This window comes from Bombyx mori, chromosome 18 (assembly GCF_030269925.1).
Source record: "Bombyx mori chromosome 18, ASM3026992v2".
NCBI lineage: Eukaryota > Metazoa > Arthropoda > Insecta > Lepidoptera > Bombycidae > Bombyx > Bombyx mori.
This window is the reverse complement of record NC_085124.1, coordinates 8,285,978-8,306,633: the sequence shown is the minus strand read 5'-3', so window position 1 is coordinate 8,306,633 and position 20,656 is coordinate 8,285,978. Positions and strand designations below refer to the sequence as shown.

Here is a 20,656-nt window from a genome sequence, read left to right as displayed (position 1 = left end):
AACCCATCAGCCCACTGAGTTTCTCGCCGGATCTTCTCAGTGGGTCGCGTTTCCGATCCGATGGTAGATTCTGCGAAGCACTGCTCTTGCTAGGGTCAGTGTTAGCAACACGCCGGTTTGAGCCCCGTCACCTACACATGTTAGGGTGAAGCTGAAATAGCCTCTCAAAGCTATCAGCATAGGTAGAAAAAAAAAAAACCAACCCAGTCTGGTGTTCAAATATGAAGGGTCTTGGTTTAATGGGTGAAATGACTTGTGCATTCGCAGCGTATTCGCAGTGATGCTGCTATATCAGGACTCAAGCCCTCTGGCAGGTACTAATTTTTCCACTTAAATACATTGCCATCACTCACGAACAACTTCCACGACGAAGGAATAATCTCGTGTATTTAAATGAAGCCCTCAAAAGACGATTGCCAGTTAACAAATAGTGCTGAATATGAACAACGGCCAGTAATAGGGCATTATGTTTTATTACCGTAGAGCGTTTTATTTTTACTAGAGGTCCCGCAGTAGTCGAAATTCGACTATAATTATTTGGAATTGTAAGCTTGTACACTATTATGATTGTATTTTATACTTCTTTATTCACAAATTTCGCCAAGACTACACTATAAAAAATATTAACAAAGACAAACAATATTGAATCTATTCTCAATTTGACAACAGACGTCAAGAACAAAAGTTTGACAATAAATAGTATGCATGCGTGTGTGCGTCAAATACATGGTATGTAGTGTGTGTAATGTTTTCTTTATTGATTTACTGTATCTTTTATGCATTGTTTAAAAAAAATATTAGCATTGTGCACTTCTTCTCTATAATCTCTTATAAGTGTGGAAAATTGCATACTCCTCCGTCCGCGCAATTTTCGTAAAAAGGGATACTAAGTTTTTGCTTCACGTATTAATATATAGATATTATTGAAGCCCCGCTAGTCGTCGCTGTTTGTAATCAACAATAAATTATGAAATACACATACAGTTTCTTGCAATAATTCGGGCACTGTCTGTCATTTGACTATATAGCTTCGTTTCGTGAGACTCACAACGAACACAAATAAAAAATTGTAAAAACATTTTTTAAAGGAATATTCAGATTAGACCTCTTATGAGTCCGCACGGATAGGTACCACCACCCTGCTTATTTTTGCCGTGAAGCAGTAATGTATTTTGGTTTGAAGGGTGGGGCAGCCGTTGTAACTATACCTTAGAACTTATATCTCAAAGTGGGTGGTGGCATTTACGTTGTAGATGTCCATGGGCTCCGGTAACCACTTAACAACAGCTGGGTTGTGAGCTCGTCCAACCATACAAGCAATAAAAAAAATACTATTTTTTTGTGAGCACTGATGCGCTGCTACTAGGTGGTAGGACCTCTTGTGAGTCCGCGCAGGTACCACCACCCTGCCTATTTCTGCCGTGAAGCAGTAATGCGTTTCGGTTTGAAGGGTGGGGCAGCCGTTGTAACTATACTTGAGACCTTTGAGCTTATATCTCAAGGTGGGTGGTGCATTTACGTTGTGGATGTCTATGGGCTCCAGTAACCACTTAACACCAGGTGGGCTGTGAGCTCGTCCACCCATCTAAGCAATAAAAAAAAATGGAATAATCAACTCTACTAATGAACGCAATAAGACAGTTTTGTCAATTCGAAACATTTCTTTTGTCGTCTTTGGGGCTTAATAATGAATGAATTTTGTCTTGTTTTTCTGTTCCGTTAAAATGTTAGAGCATCGTTTCCTTGGCGCTGACCGAATGATGCCGCAAAAACCTTATAATATAAAAAAAAACCACATGGAGCAACCATTATTCGAACGATATAACTAAATATTATGCTCGTTAAGACGTCTAAACGACAATAGACCAATTAAACGTGTCTGTTTCACCCCAGGACTGATGCACAAATTAGATTTCTAGCTAAACGGGGTTTTTTACACGCTACAGCCTCCGGCAGTGGGTATTCAAACGATCGAGGGTCTAAAAACTGGTCGGGCGGCTTGCGGCGTTCTTTGATGCCTCTCTGTATGCGAGCACGTTCGAAAACTGCGACTCACATTCAGTTAATCAGTTGGCCTGGGCTTGAGACGCACTGACAGACACGTCTGGATAATTTAACTTTACGTAATTTGATAGTGTATCCAAGCCCAATTTTCGATGAAATGCAAAATTCTAGGAAACTTTGAAAAAAAAGATGTGCGGTGTCGTGAGACACCGAATTATTATAAAAATATTAATTTTAAGTTCTATTCGAGGTATAAAGAAAATAATTATTCAGGTATACATTTTTTATTATGATTTTTTTGTTGATAAAAAAAAAACTACTTTACAAAGTTATCAACTTTATTTTGTTCACAATGATTTATAAAAATATATATCTAATAAAAATATGTTATTTTTTGTACGTTATTACAAAGTTAAGTCGTACATTGTGTGCATTACTAATAAAAATCTTACGTCACGGACGTTTTTTCCCGGTTAGGGTATCCCTCCGTACCGTCCCATTCTTCCGAACTACGTTCCAAAAAAAACGACAAAATACGTTGAATTCGTTGCCGTGTATTTTCTGAACAGTACGATGATTATATTAAAAAAGCGAAACTAAAATATTCACGTCACTCGGTGCCGAAGTGGTAATTTTTAAAAGGCCCCTTAAATTATATCACAAGAACTGAAATAGCGAAAACGTGCCAAGCTTCCGCGATGAACAATGAACCGAGATCCCTTCTGAGTAATAAAATGGAAGGCGCGACTTCGACGCTAGGAAACAACTCAAATTTGAATATTAAACAAGTAATCCGTGACCAGAGGTACTGCGAGAGCTTAATTTTTTTGTTTTTTCGTTTATTGCTTAGATGGATGGACGAGCTCGCAGCCCACCTGGTGTTAAGCGGTTACCGGAGCCCATAGACATCTACAATGTAAATGCGTCACCCACCTTGAGATATAAGTTCTAAGGTCTCAGTATAGTTACATCGGCTGCCCCACCCTTCAAATCGAAACGCATTACTGCTTCATGGCAGAAATAAGCAGAGTGGTGGTACATACCCGTGCGGACTCACAAGAGGTCTTACCACCAGTAAAATATCATCTGGTTTAGTAATGAGACCAAATTACTTATATTTTCCCATTCTTCAGTCCTATAGAGAAGCTATTTTCATTCAAGCAAAGGCTCAGCCAGGAGGGGAAAACATTCTTTTATTGTAAATGCGTAGTTGGGTTCACGCTTCACTTAGTATTACTGGAGTCCGTGGATCTTACAGACTGAATGCACCGCACACTTTAATATATATGGTCCGAGTTCCGATAATGTCTGTGTTTCATCTATGCATGCTAAAATGAAGATTTTGTTCATGAATCTGAAAACAATTTCCACCCTCGGTGTATTCTAACAGCTCTGAAATGTCTTTACGAGGTTATAGCTTCGCCCGATAGACAGTGGCTCGACATTGTCTGTATTCAATTCATATGCGGTAACAAACAATTCTCATTGGGTCGTTCGTAAGCTTTACCTCTGCGAGCACATGTATTTCATCATGTCATTGTGTAACATTGGCTAGGTACACATACACAAAGGTTGATGATCGTTGTTCACAGAAAAAAATATAAATATGACTGTTTAACAAATTTAAATGAATTACTGTAAATTTATTGCTTGCATTTGCACGTTGTACTGTCTATGGGTTGCGCTAAAAAGCTTACAAATAGATCGTTAACTCGCCTAAAAAAAGTATTTAATTACAGAAAGACGAGCAAATTCACAGTTTTGAAGTTTTGATTGCACAGCGGGACAAAGAGTCATTTGTGCGGCTTCCAAGATTTGAACATTATTCATGCCAATTCCGCCATTATGTTGTCATGTAGAAGTGAATATGTGCTCGTTTCTCGGTGGTGCTGATACAAAGGGGCCTTGTTCATGAACCGACGAAGGTCGACTGGCTCCGCGACAACGAGTTCATACAAACGTGTACCTACTAGTGATGTTCTCGCACTTGCATTTCGAGAAGTTCAAGGCTACTTTTATTCTTAAATATACTCGGATGTGAAGGTCAAGGACTATGTTTTTGGCAAACACCACGCAGCGTTCTTGGCGGTGACCTGCTTCCGAATTTTAATTTTATTCATTCCCCTCTTTCTTTGTCTTAGGTACGAAATGTAAATTGTACATTTATCACTTATCACTGTCCAGATTTTCAAAAGATTCGACCCGGGATTACTTTTGAAAAGTATAAAAAAAAAACCTTATCGCAGTTTTAATAATGGTGTTATCATGCATCTATATAAGCAATGCTATCTTTTTAGGTGCTTGAAGTACTTCAAAATTTATTTAATGTCAAACTTTGTGAAAATAAGTACTGCAGTTCTGAGAAACAAACAAGACAGAGTTAGAATAATTGAAGTTAGTACTTCAATTATTCTAACAAAAACAAAAAACAAAAACCCAAAAAACAAACAATAACAACTTTGACAAAAATGATCCCTATGATTAAAATATCGAGCAATTATCTATAAAGATAAGATAAAAATAATGTTTTTAGTCAGATATAAATGTCGGACCATGCCGGCAAAATTTTTCACTATTTAGCACTGATTTGCAAAATATCCGTTGGTAGGTAACTATTACCTACTAATATAACTAGTTGACTATAATTAGTTAACATCCAAATTTGCTAAGTAATTCACACCTAATTCGTGGTCAAACAACGCGGATATTGGGACATTTCGTCTATACATGTCAATCAACGATGCCGTATATATCTTCAGCATTTCCATACGGCAGTCGAGTATGTAGGCATGGCATTTTTTTTTAAAGACCGCATAAGGTATTCACCGTCGTCAACGAATTAGCATTTCGTTCGCGATCCGCCGCCAGTAACTACACTGTCCTTGGAATAAGGATGTGGCAAATAGGTGTCTTATCTCTCCATTTGAGCTGTCAATAGGCCTGAATTGAAATAGTAAAGCTGTTCGCTTATGTCACAAGTAATTTGTATCAACATCGTAATTTGTATCAACATCCAGCTGTCGTTAACTCCAGCTTCGTTGTTCAAGGTATTGTTTTATTTAGTTTTAGTTTAGAAAATGTGATCTGAATGTAATGTTTACATAGGATCTCGGTAAGTATAATACATTTTAGTGGTCTTTTCATTACTCTTATTTAAAAAAATTACGTCATATCCCGAAATAGTTCATTATAGATTAAAACAATTAATTTAGTCAAGATAAACAAATTGATGGAAGATATTTATTGTTATTGTTTTCTTTATATCATTAGATCGCTGTTACAAATAAAGATAAGTTTTATCGTAAGAATTAACTTGAACTGGATTCTTTCTTATTCATGTTTGTCGTAGATGTTTGAGCTGACCTTATGGCACGCCTGGTATTAAAAGATTACTCAACTTGAATTCCACTATCCACTTTGAGACATGAGACCAAAGACTCAATTGTATTTGTATAACGACCATCTCAGCCTTCAAAACAGATTACTGGTTTAGTACCAACGCGCATGGGCACAATACGCCCTACCATTACTATTCCATAAATAATCTGGTATAGTGAAAAACATTTTTTTTTTTCAAATTGTGAGTGCATCGACCCGTTCGAGATTGCATCGAGTTGCCAATTCAACAGAAAAACATAAGATAAATATTTATACAATTCACGGACGGCATGTTTCGACTAAAAACAAAATATGACGCGTCCTCACAATGAAGCACGTTAAATATTTTTTGCGACTAAAACACGGCCCAGCGTACTATTTCCACATGTGTTTGTAATTAAACCACTTGGTCTCAGACATAGCAAGCGTCGGTATTGTTTATTTAATATAATTTGAAAATTCTGACATTTATAATACATACGTAGTTTGGTATTATTAACATAATGTTATTGAATACAGAAATTCAATACAGATATGACAATACGGAGAATAATTTGTTTAATAATTCGATATTGATATACAGTTTTATCGAAAAACGTCATTTTTTCGTTGTTTTCTTGAAGTTGTCTAAAATTCATTTGTATTTTATGAACGACAAAATTATTATTCACCGTTTTTGTTATGAATCTTTGTGGGATGAGGATCTCACGTGTAATAATAGCTTGTTCAGTAATAATTGATTAGTATATCAGTATAGCATAACACGGCTGTTCCAGATTTTTCTATAATAGTTACTAACACTTTCTTCTTCCTTACCTCCCCCTTAAGCAGTCCAGAGCAATAAGTTCTTCATCATTATAATTTCTACTTTAACACTAACCTTCAGCCGGAATTTTTGAATATAGCTTGACGCTCAGAATACAGAAAAAACTGTTTTTTTCTGTATTCTGAGGCTTGATGATAATTTGTAACTCTAAACTTTATTTCGGGAAGGAGCTTACTTCGTGATGCCTACCGTTAAACAATATCAAGAGACTATGCCGAAAAGCACAGATTAAAGAAAAACACCGTGTTTCTATGATCTGTGCCGAGAAACATATTGTACGTCATCACTCATTTTATTGTTTACCAAAATACTAGGTATTCGGAATTGTGCGTAACAGACTATATTCTAAATCTATTTGCCATGAAAACTTTAAATTTTTTTAGCTAGTTCTCGATGATTCAGTTGAATTTTGTGTGAATAACGTTTGTGATTCAGACTAACGTGTTTTATTATTCATACTTTTGAACCCGGAAGATAAAAATAATCAGTAATCGTGGGCGCCGTCTATAGAAATACATCAAGAGATTTGACAAGAGTCAAAGGATATTAAAATTCCTTGAATTGAATAGATAGCAGACAATTAATTAAATATATGTACGACGTCAACTTCAGCTTCATATTCTTTAATAAGAACAATATATAATGTAGTATGTTACACAACAATTACAATATACAAATGTAAATATAATTATCAAATTTAAGTTAATTTTGAAAATTTATATTCAAAACACAACGTCAGCATCATGAACCATCTGTATATCTTATAAAGAAGGTAACAAAATTAACATAACACCTTTAATTACCTACTTATTTTCTTCAAGATTTTAAAACAAATTATCATCGATCGTCATCGATGGCTATAAAAAACGACAACTAACATTGAGGGAGAAGCAGGCTGTAAACCCCTAATTTCAGCTAATCTATTTAAACACTTAACATATGAAATTGGTTCTAATGTATTGAAGATACGACTTTTTATGATAAGATTTCTTTAACAAAATTAATAAAAAAGTATACTCTAGGTGTCGATCGATAAAAAAATTATACAAATTTACTTTTACAAAAAGAGATTTTGTAAGATAGACAGAAATTGAACCTTTTATTTCTTACTTGCTGACCCGGCCCTTTCGTAGTGCCTCAACCGATAAATAAAAGATCTAAACTTTTGTATAAAATACACTTAAAACAAATAAAAAGAATACGTTGACGAGGGACACATCAAAGGGAAAACAAAATTGTTATTTTTATTTAATTCCGAGCATTTCATATTTATCTAGCTTTTAAACCTTCTCTGGACTTCCACAAATAATTCAAGACTATAATTAGCCAAATCGGTCCAGCCGTTCTCGACTTTTAGCGAGACTAACGAACAGCAATTCATTTTTATATAGATAGATACATTACAGTTTTGAAATTTCCGAGTCATACTATAGGCAATGTATTGCAATAAATGCGTCATGACACTATTATGCTGTAATTCAATTCTGGGACACGTCCCAAATGTTCATGAATATAAAATAAACTTATACAGCATGTGTTCTTGAACAACTTCATGATGACGGAACAACGTCATAAAATGAAACTCGCATACATATATTTACATAATTATTGGTGGAATTAAAAAAAAAATAGTTTAGAAAAACTAACAAAATACGCTTTTATAGAAAATCCAACTAAAAATTAATTTTAATAAATTTGATTTAAAAATAGTGTAAGAAAAAATGATTTTATTATAAAAAAAAGCGTGGGTTGCTTTTCAGGATATTATCAAAATAACCCTTCTACTCATATCTGTTCATAAAATATTTATAACTACTGATACCATGCACCCCACGCTTTTTTTACAATAAAATCATGTTTTCTTACACTATTTTTAATTCAAATTTATTAAAATTAATTTTCTATTTTTTAGTTGGATTTTCTATAAAAGCGTATTTGTTAGTTTTTTAAACTATCATCATTTATTTTTCATTTTTTAGTTGAATTTCAATTTTTTTTTTATATTGTTTTGTCATCGGTCCTAAGTATACCAAATTTCGAGTTAATCCGATGTTTTGAAGGGGTCAAAATCATATTCAAAGATTCCGTTACAAACATACATACGTGTGAAGCTAATAAAAGCGTATTAAAAAAAAACCTTTTGTGTAGTAGAGTTTTGGCGTAGTGAAATCCGTTAAATGTAGCGTGTTTCTAGAAATTTTTTTCGATTCTCTACTACTGAGTTCTAGAATGAGATCCTTCTCAAGGTCTTCAATGAAACATAATCTTTAATTCCAAATATGTTTCATCAAATACGTGTGACCTTATTTGAACTCACATGACGTCATCATTAGCTTTATTCAAACAGATACTGGTGGTAGGACCTCTTGTGAGTCCGCACGGGTAGGTCCGCCTATTTCCGCCGTGAAGCAGTAATGCGTTTGGGTTTGAAGGGTGGGGTAGCCGTTGTAACTATACTGAGACCTTAGAACTTATATCTCGAGGTGGGTGGCGCATTTACGTTGTAGATGTCTATGGGCTCCAGTAACCACTTAACACCAGGTGGGCTGTGAGCTCGTCCATTCATCTAAGCAAAAAAAAAAAATCAGATATCCAACTTTGAATAATTAACAGCGTTTTTAATACGATATATACAAATAAAATGAAAGTGACACAAAATCTTACTAAAGCTATTAAATTACGTACTTGTAACTCCAATTTCGATTCCGCCACATAATGTTACACAATGTCCCCATTAAACGAACCATCACAAATTTATTCGTTATTTAACCAAATTTCGATTTGTAATTAATGTAAAAGATTTTGTAAACATGTATACATAATTAGTTTACGATAAAACTGATCTAACGTACAAAAAGTTTTCCATTAAGTTATTTCGAAAGACGCAAAAACCTTTTATCGAAGAAAAAAGTCTTGGTATCGTCTCGTTTTGTTTATGTTAGTTTTATTGTTATTTTATCGATTTTCCAACATAGTTTATGTATAAGTTGCGTTTGGTAACAATCTACATCTATGTATGGTTCATACGATTTCACACGCACGAATATTTTGTTTATCTAATCTTCATAACAACATTAGTATTATGCAAATACTAAATTAGATTACACACAGAAAGGTAATTAAACTTACCTTATAAACACAAAATGAATTTAGCACCGGCAATATAAGCGTTTTATGAACTCATATTGTATTGCTGAGTCAACTCGGTTCGTGCCTTCTAGAATATCGTCATAAGAGGATAAAAGTATAAAAGTAACAATAATTATGAATAATTACTATGGAAAAACACGGAAAACGATCTTAACTATTTGTATTGCAAACAGAGAGCCCTGTGTCGTAACTAAGCTTTGTGTTGGAGTTAAATGATTATTAGCCCAGGCATCCAGGAACAGACGTTAAGTATTTTAATGAGTAGTAAAGCGGAAGATCTAGTTCGGCCTCGTCGGGAGCGGAGTCAGGAAGCTGACACTTCCGAGCGGAAGTCGGTGCAGACGGAAGGCGTCACTTCCGATAAGCCTCAGCGCGCCTTATGTGAGCCCACAAACCCGGGATGCCAAATAATAACTATCTATACTAATATTATAAAGAGGAAAGATTTGTTTGTTTGTATCGATTAGGCTCCGAAACTACTGAACCTATTTGAAAAATTCTTTAACTGTTTGGAAGCTACACTATTCCCGAGTGACATAGGCTATACATATATTTTTTTTAATTGGGGTCCTCACTAAAACTCCAATAAAAAGGTTTAAAAAAATTACCTAAAATATTCTTTACATCGCGTGCCCTGCGAAAACTATTGATGATAGAATAAAATAATGTACTACCACTTTGTAGAACACATTATTATTTACAAAAAGTGTCGCGACAGCATTTATATCTAACTATTGTAGTTATGCCGCAATAAGTGTTCTTTTATTTAAAAAAATAAAACAACGTCAAATATCGTTGAAATTTTTATTAAAGACCCGAGCGAAGCCGGAGCGGGCCGCTGCGCTTGTTTGAAAATAAGCGTCACGAAGATTTTAAGAGTTAAGATCGAATTCTATTATTGTATGAGAATTTTTTTAAAAATAATTACGTAATTGAAAATTTTTAGTCGTCTCTCCTTTAAAATACGAAATGATGAATCCAAGATAATTAGATTGATAGTGAGCTTCGGAATATCTTTCGTGAGTTTATTTGTTAGATCGTAGTATTTTTTATTGCCTTTATAGGCATACGAGCACACGACCCAACTGATAGTAAGTGATACCGTCACTCATGGACGTCAGTAATGCCAGGGTCACAGCCAAGCTGCTGCCTATCAAATGCTGCATGAAAGCGAAATAGCCCAATGTTTTAAAATAAAGTAAAATATCCAAAATGCGATTCTGCATTGTGTAAATGTTTTGTAGCAGATACTCTGAAGCACGTGCTCCGTAAGCATAATTGGATAATTAGTTTGTTAAACTTAGAAGACTTATTCTGAATCCTTAATAAAATGGATTTAAGTTTTTTTTTTATTGCTTAGATGGGTGGACGAGCTCACAGCCCACCTTGTGTTAAGTGGTTACTGGAGCCCATAGACATCTACAACGTAAATGCGCCTCCCACCTTGAGATATAAGTTCTAAGGTGTCAAGCATAGTTACAACGGCAGCCCCACCCTCCAAACCGAAACGCATTACTGCTTCACGGCAGAAATAGGCAGGGTGGTGGTACCTGCCAGGGCGGACTCTCAAGGGGTCCTACCACCAGTAAGTTGCGCCATTATCTATTCTTTTGAGGTAAATATGGTAAATACGGTAAATCTAATTTTTCAAGGAAAGTTACCCCCGAGACGTATACATACATAGCTTGGAAACTTGCAGTTATTAGCAACTACAAAAGGGTTCGCGCTTTAATCAAACCCGTTTCGACTTGCTCTCAGGTATTTCCATTAGCACGTTCAACCATCGACGGCTTTCTTACCGTTGAGTTTATAATTTTCAATGTATAGCCGTCAATGGATCGCGCTTACCAAACAGTTGTGATTACCTGGTAGACGCTAATTAGGAAGTGGTAGAGAGCGAAGTGACGTCGTATCAAGCATTGCGTGGGCCTGCAGAACGAGTGAGACCGGTCCCCAGATGTCAGGCCTGCTAACAGGGCAGTATTCTGATTTAATTTATTGTATGATACTGAATTTATAATCAAATTACCGCGTAATTCCTTAATAGATTTTATCAGGTTTACATATGTTATGTACGTACGTCTTTATTTACGACCAGGAAATGTATTTTTTTTTTCTTTTTTTTATTGCTTAGATGGGTGGACGAGCTCACAGCCCACCTGGTGTTATGTGGTTACTGGAGCCCATAGACATCTACAACGTAAATGCGCCACCCACCTTGAGATATAAGTTCTAAGGTCTCAAGTATAGTTACATATCTGTTGATGTAAGTAGATATTTAATAATAGTACTTTTTAGCCCGAACCCTGAATGTTCGTTTAATAGAGTAATATACACTTGTGTTAAATGCCTTAAACGTTTGATAATACGTACTATTATATTAGAAGAAAGAAAATACATATCTATATATATAAAAATGAATTGCTGTTCGTTAGTCATGCTAAAACTCGAGAATGGCTGGACCGATTTGGCTAATTTTAGTATTGAATTATCTGTGGAAGTCCAGAGAAGGTTTAAAAAGTAGATATGAAAATAAAAATGAAAATGCTCGGAATCAAATAAAATTAACAATTTTGTTTTTCCTTTGATTAGTTCCCCGTCGGACGAATCCCTTTTGTTTGTGTTAAGTTTATTTTATACAAAAAAAGTTTAGGTCTTTTATTTATCGATTAAGGCACTACAAAGTCTTCCGGGTCAGCTAGTAAATTAATAAAACCTTCAAACAGTGTTTTTACTATTAAATATTTATGTTATGTAAGAGTAATGTTTGTCAAAATGTCACTTTCTGAATGCATCATCAATTACACATAAGAAAGTAGAAATTTTGCTTAACGAATGCAATAAAAACAATAATAGGGACGGCTAAATCTGAATCTTACATATCGATGAAATTGAACAGCCTTTTGTTATTACTTAGGCGGGTAAATAAGACGATAGTCCACCTGGTTTTAAATGGTTACAGCGGCCCAGAGACATCAAAACGTGAATACCGCCACCTTCAGACTTGAGGTCTTTGTCTCAATTGTATAGAACGAGGCAATTATGTTTTTTGCGTGTTGATTTTATTATGGAATTACATTGTGGAAATAATTTGTCAAGTCATTGCATAGCAAACTTGCACAAATTATAATTTGCGTCATTATTACTAGGGAGTATTTTAAGATCGCACGTGTAAGTAAGTAACAGCACTCGGCCTTCTTCCGTCGCGCAACAGTGTTGTTAGCAGCAGCTACTAAGAAGTTGGTTAGACTGTACTAAGGGCTAGATCTCTTATTTCAAGTTGGATAGCGGCATTCACTTTGTCTATGGTCTCCGGTAACTATCAGTATGCTGTGAGCTTGTTTCTTGGTCTATGCAATAAATAAAAGCAAAAAGACAATAGGAACATTACTATAATTACGATTCGGAATACAAAATTAAAATTAAAATTAAAAGAGACCGCAGCATTAAATTTACGATTAAAATACAAAAGTAGGTTACGTCACTAAAACCTTTTCTGTGTCAATAGACCGCATTCGATTTTAATCAATATTATCATTATTTACAACTTCAGATGTTGCGTGTTTTAATTGATTGTCGAAAATCGAGTTCATTTAAATTAATTCAAAATACGTATCTGTGCTAGTTCTACAATCTAAGCGAAGTCGCTAAGCCCGCAAGTAAATACTGTTGTTTGCGTAAACAATCCCTGCATCATCTGGCTACTTTGATGCCTCGTCCGTAATGTTACTAACAAGAACAGTCCACTGTACAAGTGCTTATTACGTATTTTCACACTCGAGTCTGGAATAAGATAAATTTGGATACTTACTGGGTACTTCGCATAGACAGATCGATTTGACGAGCGAACGTACACGTATCTGGTAAATTCGGTTTTAATACTAGCTTAGTTTAGTATACCTATATCTCCTAGATATATATAGGAGGTGTATGGAAACGGTAGTGCAAGGTAGACGGGGAAGAGGTCGACCAAAGAAGACATGGATGGAGTGTGTGAATGACGATATGAGAGAGAGAGAGGAGTGAGTGTTGACGGCTGATAGAAGAGAATGGAAGAGAAAATTTTGATGTGCCGACCCCACCTAGTGGGATAAGGTGGAGAAAAAGAAGAAGAAGTATACCTATATCTGTCTATTGTATATATCTAGTACATTTATATAGATATTAGTAGATATTATACTAGTAGTATATATCTAGTATCTTTAAATAACACATAAATATATTAGATAGAATTAATAGACAGACATAGATATACTAACAGCTTTCTGTCACTAAATTATCAGAATTACGAGTAAGATATTTCAATTATGAAAATTACAACTCTTTATTACCAACGAACGAAATAAGCTAGGTTGTGGATAAATAGAATATTTGGTCGATGAGGCAATTAAACTTGCGAGCCTGTGGTGTAGGTACCTATTCTATAGTGTAAGTGAATAGTTGTGTCTCGTAGTATTAATTACTAATTGTACAATGCTCCATGCACAGTTCTGTTCTTAAGTAATTACACAGCTATTTACTTTCCTTTTCTGCAATTGTAGTCTGTAGGAAAATTACTCTCACTGCTATTTATTTTTTAAGTAAATTCTTAATGTTTGTACGATTAAAATTACACGTTTTTATCAGCCGTAAGTTTATTGTTGCTGTAGTTTTTTTGTAGGCAGCTGCTTGGCTCTGCCCCTGGCATTGCTGAAGTCCATGGGCGACGGTAACCACTCACCATCAGGTGCGCCGTATGCTCGTCTGCCTACACGTGCAATAAAAAAAATAAAAAGGTTAGTTAACACCGCACTCGGTGTTTAGTGACGCTGGAGTCCATAGACATCACAAAGATGTCGCTTCAATCATAAGATGAAGGATTAAAAAAACTGCTATCGTGCTCTTACGCGAGTGCTTCGTGGCTGATATGAGTAGGGTATGATGTTTACCTGCGCTAGCTAACGGTATTGACCAAATACTTAAATAACCGTCCGTCTGAGTTAAAGTAAAATTAGTATTTAAATGTACACCAATGCATATGCTTTGATGAATAACTGAACAAGCTATTATGATTGTAGAATCCTCTGCATGTAAACTGTTACTGAATAAATTATATGCCCATATAATTCTTTTTTCTACACATTTTTTATTTATTTCTTAGATGGATGGACGCGCTCACAGCCCACCTGGTGTTAAGTGGTTACTGGAGCCCATAGACATCTACAACGTAAATGCGCTACTCATCTTGAGATATAAGTTCTAAGGTCTCAGTACAGTTACAACGGCTGCTTCACCCTTCAAACCGAAACGCATCACTGCTTCACGGCAGAAATTGGCGGGGTGGTGGTACCTACCCGTGCGGACTCACAAGAGGTCCTGCCACCAGCACGTATATCGGCATTATTAAGAATGCTACGACGTCAGTGCTTTCGTATCATCTTTGAGACTACTCATTGCAGGCAACCCAGGCGACCGGGCAACGCAAAGGCGCCGTCACTCGAAAAATGTCTTATTGGATCCACTATCGGTGTTTTTAGGCTCCTCAACCACCGGTTACCAATACTGGTCGCGATTCCGTTCCGGTGGCAGATTCTGCGAAGTACTGCTCTTGGTAAGACTAGTGTTAGCCAATTCTCTCAGGCTGAGTCCGTGAGCTCACCTACCCGCCCGGTCGTAGCTAGAATAGCTCACTAGGCTACCAGCGAACGGGTAGTAAAAAAATTTGGCGACAGAAGTCGAGACCACACAAGGCCACACACTCCCACCAGAGAATCATACTCAAGTGTTCTATGTGATTTTTACTCACCCGCCCAATTTTCATTAGGGTGCTGTGGAAAGACAGAGACCGGAGCTATTTGTCACGAAAGATTCTTCCCATTGTCGCTCGATTCATTGAGTATCTCGCTAAGTCTCTAAGCTCGTAGGAGACGGGTTGAGTTATACCAAAAGCGGAATCTAAAACTCCAAAACAGAAGTGCAGAATTTTGAATATCTTAAATTAATTAAGCCTTTATGGTAGGAGCATATCGTACGTTAAGACATTCTTTAGTGTGAGTTAAACAAAATTTTCTCACACCTCTCTCGCTAACCTGTTATGTATATTAATTAATATTTACATAATTTGATATAAAAGGTATTAAAAGAAAAAAAATTAAAACTAGTTTTACTAAATGTTTTGCACGAAAAAATTCCCACCGAATACGCAATTAATTTTGTTAATTTCAATCTCAATTTTCGAATATAGTACAGCAATAAATTTATTTAAGCGAAATGTAGTTCAATATTAAATGTGTGTTTAAACATTAAACTTATCAACGTTCAATGAAACGTTTTAATGTCGTTCTTATTATTATTATTATCAAAATGTGGCGCAACGTTTAATAATAAATATCTGTTACTGAGTAATCTTTTCCGTTAACGATAACGAATGAGGTGAGCGAAATAGTTTTAAAATACGATTACACTGGCGATACGACTAGCCAATAAATATCAATTTAATAAAAGTTAATTAATATAATTATTACACTTAAATTATTAATTAGCTGTGGAGGGTCACTAAGCAGACACCAATGGAGAAGGAGATCCTTACGCGGAAGTGGCATTGGATTGGTCACACTTTGAGAAAGCCCGATACCCACCTATCAAAGGGAGCACTGACCTGGAAAGTGTCTGGTAAAAGGAAGAGAGGCCGCCCCAGAACAACTTGGCGTCGCTCGGTGGAGCAGGAGCTAGGGGTCTTGGGCATGACGTGGGAGGAGCTAGAACAGACTGCCCAAGACCGATATAAATGGAAAAATTTGATTCGAGCCCCACACCCCAGCAGAGGGTAATAGGAAAGCATGATGATGATGATGACACTTAAAGGTGGATTTTAGTATTCGATCCTTTTAGTGATAGCTTTAGAATCAAAAATACTGAGAACAACAATAAATTTTATCAACAACTAGCTGACCCGGCAGACTTCGTAGTGCCTCAATCGATAAATAAAAGACCTAAACTTTTGTATAAAATAAACATCAAAGGAAAAACAAAATTGTTATTTCTATTTAAATTTTTTTCACCTTTTAAACCTTCTCTGGACTTCCACAAATAATTCAAGACCAAAATTAGCCAAATCGGCCCAGCCGCTCTCGAGTTTTACCGAGACTAACGAACAGCAATTCATTTTTATATATAGAGTTAATCAGCCAATCCCGTATACGCGGTCTATAAATTGTTATTTGAACTCCCTATTTTACTTTTTACCATACAACACGACTAGCGAACTCCAGTGCACTAAAATCACTTATGAATTCAATAACATGTCAAATGTTGGCAACACGCGGCACTTGCTCATTTATTTACGTTCCGAGCACGTTTTCGACATGTCGCTGGTCTAGTGCAGGTAAACCCGTGATTTTGTAAGGCGTTGCTACGTGTCCGCCCGGCTAGTGTTGTGATGTAACTTTGTAAACAGAGACAATGTCAAGGTCCGAATTTTCACTTTGTATTTTACTATGTATACAACGAGACTGCCCATACGGTTATAGGTAATGGAGAGTCACGTACAACGTTTTTTTGAAATTAGAACGCCTCGTTTATACAATGGGGTATACTGTACATTTTATAAAAAAACAGTTGTTAGTATAGTTTTACTGGTGGTAGGACCTCTTGTGAGTCCGCACGGGTAGGTACGAGTACCACCGCCCTGCCAATTTCTGCCGTGAAGCAGTAATACGTTTCGGTTTGAAGGGTGGGGCAGCCGTTGTAACTATACTGAGTCCTTAGAACTCTTATCTCAAGGTAGGTGGTGGCATTTACGTTATAGATGTCTATGGGCTCTGGTAACCATCTAACACCAGGTGGGCCGTGAGCTTGTCCACCCATATCAGCAATAAAAAATTTAAAAAAAATGTGATGTCATTTTACTGTACCGAAAAGTATTAGTGCTATGCAGTTTTAAAGCCGCCGATTGTTCATCTGTTTATCTTAATGAATAAGATAGTCGTTAAAGCAATACGTTTTGTAACTTTGACCTTATCATCTACCCACATTTGTCTCCTCACAAACTTGGAAGACGTTTGTGTATTATAGCTCCACCTGACCCGTCTTTTGAGCCTATATATTCTTAACACTGGATGTTAATACTGGATGGATGGATGTTGAAGCCATTTACTGTAAAAAAAAAACGTTATATACCTAATACAATTTGTAGAAATCAAACAAAAACTCTACCGAGTTTTCGTATATGCGATATCCTTTTTTAGCTAACGTGAGGATACCCCTAAGCGGTTGTAATGTTATAAACTGAAAAAAAGACTTTCGACGTTATAATTAAAGTTGAAAGTGACGTGACAAAGAGAAAGGCGATAATTATACAATACTCGTAATTGCCACATATATGCAATATGGAACAATAACAAAAAAATCTTCCCATACATGTACATATGTAAAGATGTAAATACTGGCTCTATTAGGGAGTAGTGGTTTGGTACTGTAATTTGTTCTGTATACGTTCTTACTTTTATAGATGTGTTAATTAAGGTGTTAATAAGGTAATTGTCGCTCAACCATGCCTCTATAATATTAAGTTGTGGTATCCTTAGAGAACTTTTTTACTGGTGGTAGGACCTCTTGTGAATCCGCACGGGTAGGTACCACCGCTCTGCATATTTCTGCCGTGAAGCAGTAATGCGTTTCGGTTTGAAGGGTGGGGCAGCCGTTGTAACTATACTGAGACCTTAGAACTTATATCTCAAGGTGTGTGGCGCATTTACGTTGTAGATGTCGATGGGTTCCAGTAACCACTTAACACCAGGTGGGCTATGAGCTCGTCCACACATCTAAGCAATAAAAAAAAAAGTACTAAATTATTATTTTTTTCTAATTTGTTAGCAAGCATATTGGTTTAAATGGTAGGGCGGCGGCTACAGTACTAGACTAATTGAGACTAAGTTCTCATGTATCACTGAAGGTAGAAGCGTTGAAATAGGCACGGTCTTCGGAAACCGCCTAACACGAGGTGGTGGTGACTTCCTTTGTCGCCATAAAATGTCTCCTCGAATGCATTCGGAAGTCCATAGTCGTAACCAACTGAGTTCCACGCCGGATCTTTTCATTGAATCGTGATTACGATCCGGTGGTAGATTCAGCTAAGAACTGCTCTTACTAGGGCTATTATCAGCAAGTTCTCTCATGTTGAGCCCTGTGCGCGCACCTACCAAATCGATGAAGCTAGAATAGCCCTGCGAAGCTACCAGTGATTAGGTAGTAAAAAAAAGTTATAAAACGAAGGAAATAAATTAGCAGTCACAAACAAGGCGGTAATTAATTATTGCTCGACTTAATATTTAACGAAAAACAAACTATACAGTGTAAACTCTTACCATATAGTTATTATGGGAACAAAGGCACCGCTTTGACCTCTGATAGCGAATACTGTTTGTTTCTGAGAATTCTAGCCACGTGAACGCATATAAAATACTGAATATAATATATTATATAAAACTGGCTTTTATCAAATTCTTCACATTTAAAGTTCGTGTTATTTGATATATTTAGCAAATAGTTTCGAGATTATTCTAATCAGCTGTTAGGAGAATAGTGTTGCGATGTGTACTCAATTTATTAGTGACTAGCGATACACTCCGGCTCCGCTCGGGTCTTTAACAAAAATTTTAACGATATTTGACGTTGTTTTATTTTTTTAAATAAAATAACACTTATTGCGGCATAACTATAATAGTTAGACATAATATGCTGTCGCGACACTTTTTGTAAATAATAATGTGTTCTACAAAGTCGTAGTACATTATTTTATTCTATCAACAATAGTTTTCGCAGGACACGTGATGTAAAGAATATTGTAGGTAATTTTTTACACCTTGGGTTAAATTATTGAAGACTTAGTAAGAATCCACAATTTAAAAAAAAATATATAGCCTATGCCACTCGGGAATAGTGTAGCTTCCAAATAATGAAATAATTTTTCAAATCGGTTCAGTAGTTTCAGAGCCTATTCAATACAAACAAACAAACAAATCTTTCCTCTTTATTAATATTAGTATAGAAGTATAGATTGGCTCGTCTATTTTATTTATTAAGTATTTAGGGTCCTGCACTAACAGAAGTAGCAACATAATAATATATTATACATATTATACAGTGCATATTTTTTATGTAATGATGTAAGTGAACGAAACCTATTCAATATCGATTTTGTTTTTGTTCGTATCTCGTTTTTGCGGACCATTGATATACATATTCGCGGCATGTTTTTTGTTCGAACTTTGTTTGGGTGCGGCAGACTCGCGGGCGTTACGGTCGCGGAACCAGTTCTCGTCGACTATCTGGTAGGTCTCCGGTTCGCGAGAATCTTTCCGTCATCTAGACCTTGGACGTTACTTGATTCCTTAGATTAGTATATGCTGTGTATATTTAAACAGGTACAACACGTATAATGCTTCATCGAATAAACATCAAAAGCATCACGGAATAAAATACGCAATTTGAAAGAAAATGGATAACGGTAGAAGGTGAAGTCCTTTAAGGGCATTAACATAATCAATCGTGTGAATAATTTGAGACTTTGACTACAATGGAGGGAGATGGTATCCAAAACTTCGGGTAAATACCAATAATAATACCAGCTTAATACCAGGCTGACTAGGGCCTATTTGCCCATCTAAGCGATTAAAAATGCTACTTGCTTAATTTGATGGTCAATATGAGCATAAACACTAATAATATGAGATACGCATCAATCAGTAAAATATGTTAAGCGTCAATAGACAGCGTTAATTTATTAAGAAGTTAATACCGGGCAAACGACAAGGAAAAATATCGCAAAAAAAAAATACGGCTGCTTGACAATATGTGATTGAGCACGTTCTCTCAAGTGCTGTTTTTGTTAAGACGTTCAATCTTAGTAATTTTTTCATCAGATTCATTACGTTTTAATTGATAGGAACGGTAATTTCCCTTTCAATCGTGCTCTCCAACAACCGACACTCGCAGAACAATAATTCAAATTTAAATGATTAACCTATTATATGTAGGGGGGTATTATGTTAGCGACGACAAGCGGTCTGGATTGAATCGATTGAAACATTAAACGTTTATCAGGTATTTTCAGGTATCGAGAAAAGACGGTATATCATGGAAAACATAATATAGTATTTGTGTTTAAGCGTTGTAAGCTGTCTTGGTATAATACCATCATTTATACCATACCACCATACCATAGTATACCATCATTTCTACTCAACAAGGATTGACAGAACTATGTTGAACAGTTTGATTTCGTGTTGTGTATTAATTGGCTATTACGTCTATTTTTTT

At 35.9% G+C, this 20,656-nt stretch overlaps 1 long non-coding RNA gene and 1 other non-coding gene across 3 annotated transcripts; both read left to right on the top strand.

The window, feature by feature from the left end:
- Positions 1 to 12,870: 12,870 nt before the first annotated feature.
- On the top strand, positions 12,871 to 16,370 carry LOC134200566 (uncharacterized). 2 transcript variants are annotated; one of them, XR_009975535.1, is made up of 3 exons: positions 12,871 to 13,221; positions 14,797 to 14,948; positions 15,880 to 16,370. It is a non-coding gene; the product is annotated as an uncharacterized LOC134200566 (long non-coding RNA). The 2 variants fall into 2 exon arrangements; XR_009975533.1 differs by lacking the exon at positions 15,880 to 16,370 and having other exon boundaries at positions 14,797 to 15,664.
- A 2,511-nt stretch (positions 16,371 to 18,881) lies between these two features.
- On the top strand, positions 18,882 to 18,987 carry Mir279e (microRNA mir-279e). Its single transcript, NR_107509.1, has one exon. It is a non-coding gene; the product is annotated as a microRNA mir-279e (primary transcript).
- Positions 18,988 to 20,656: the final 1,669 nt, after the last annotated feature.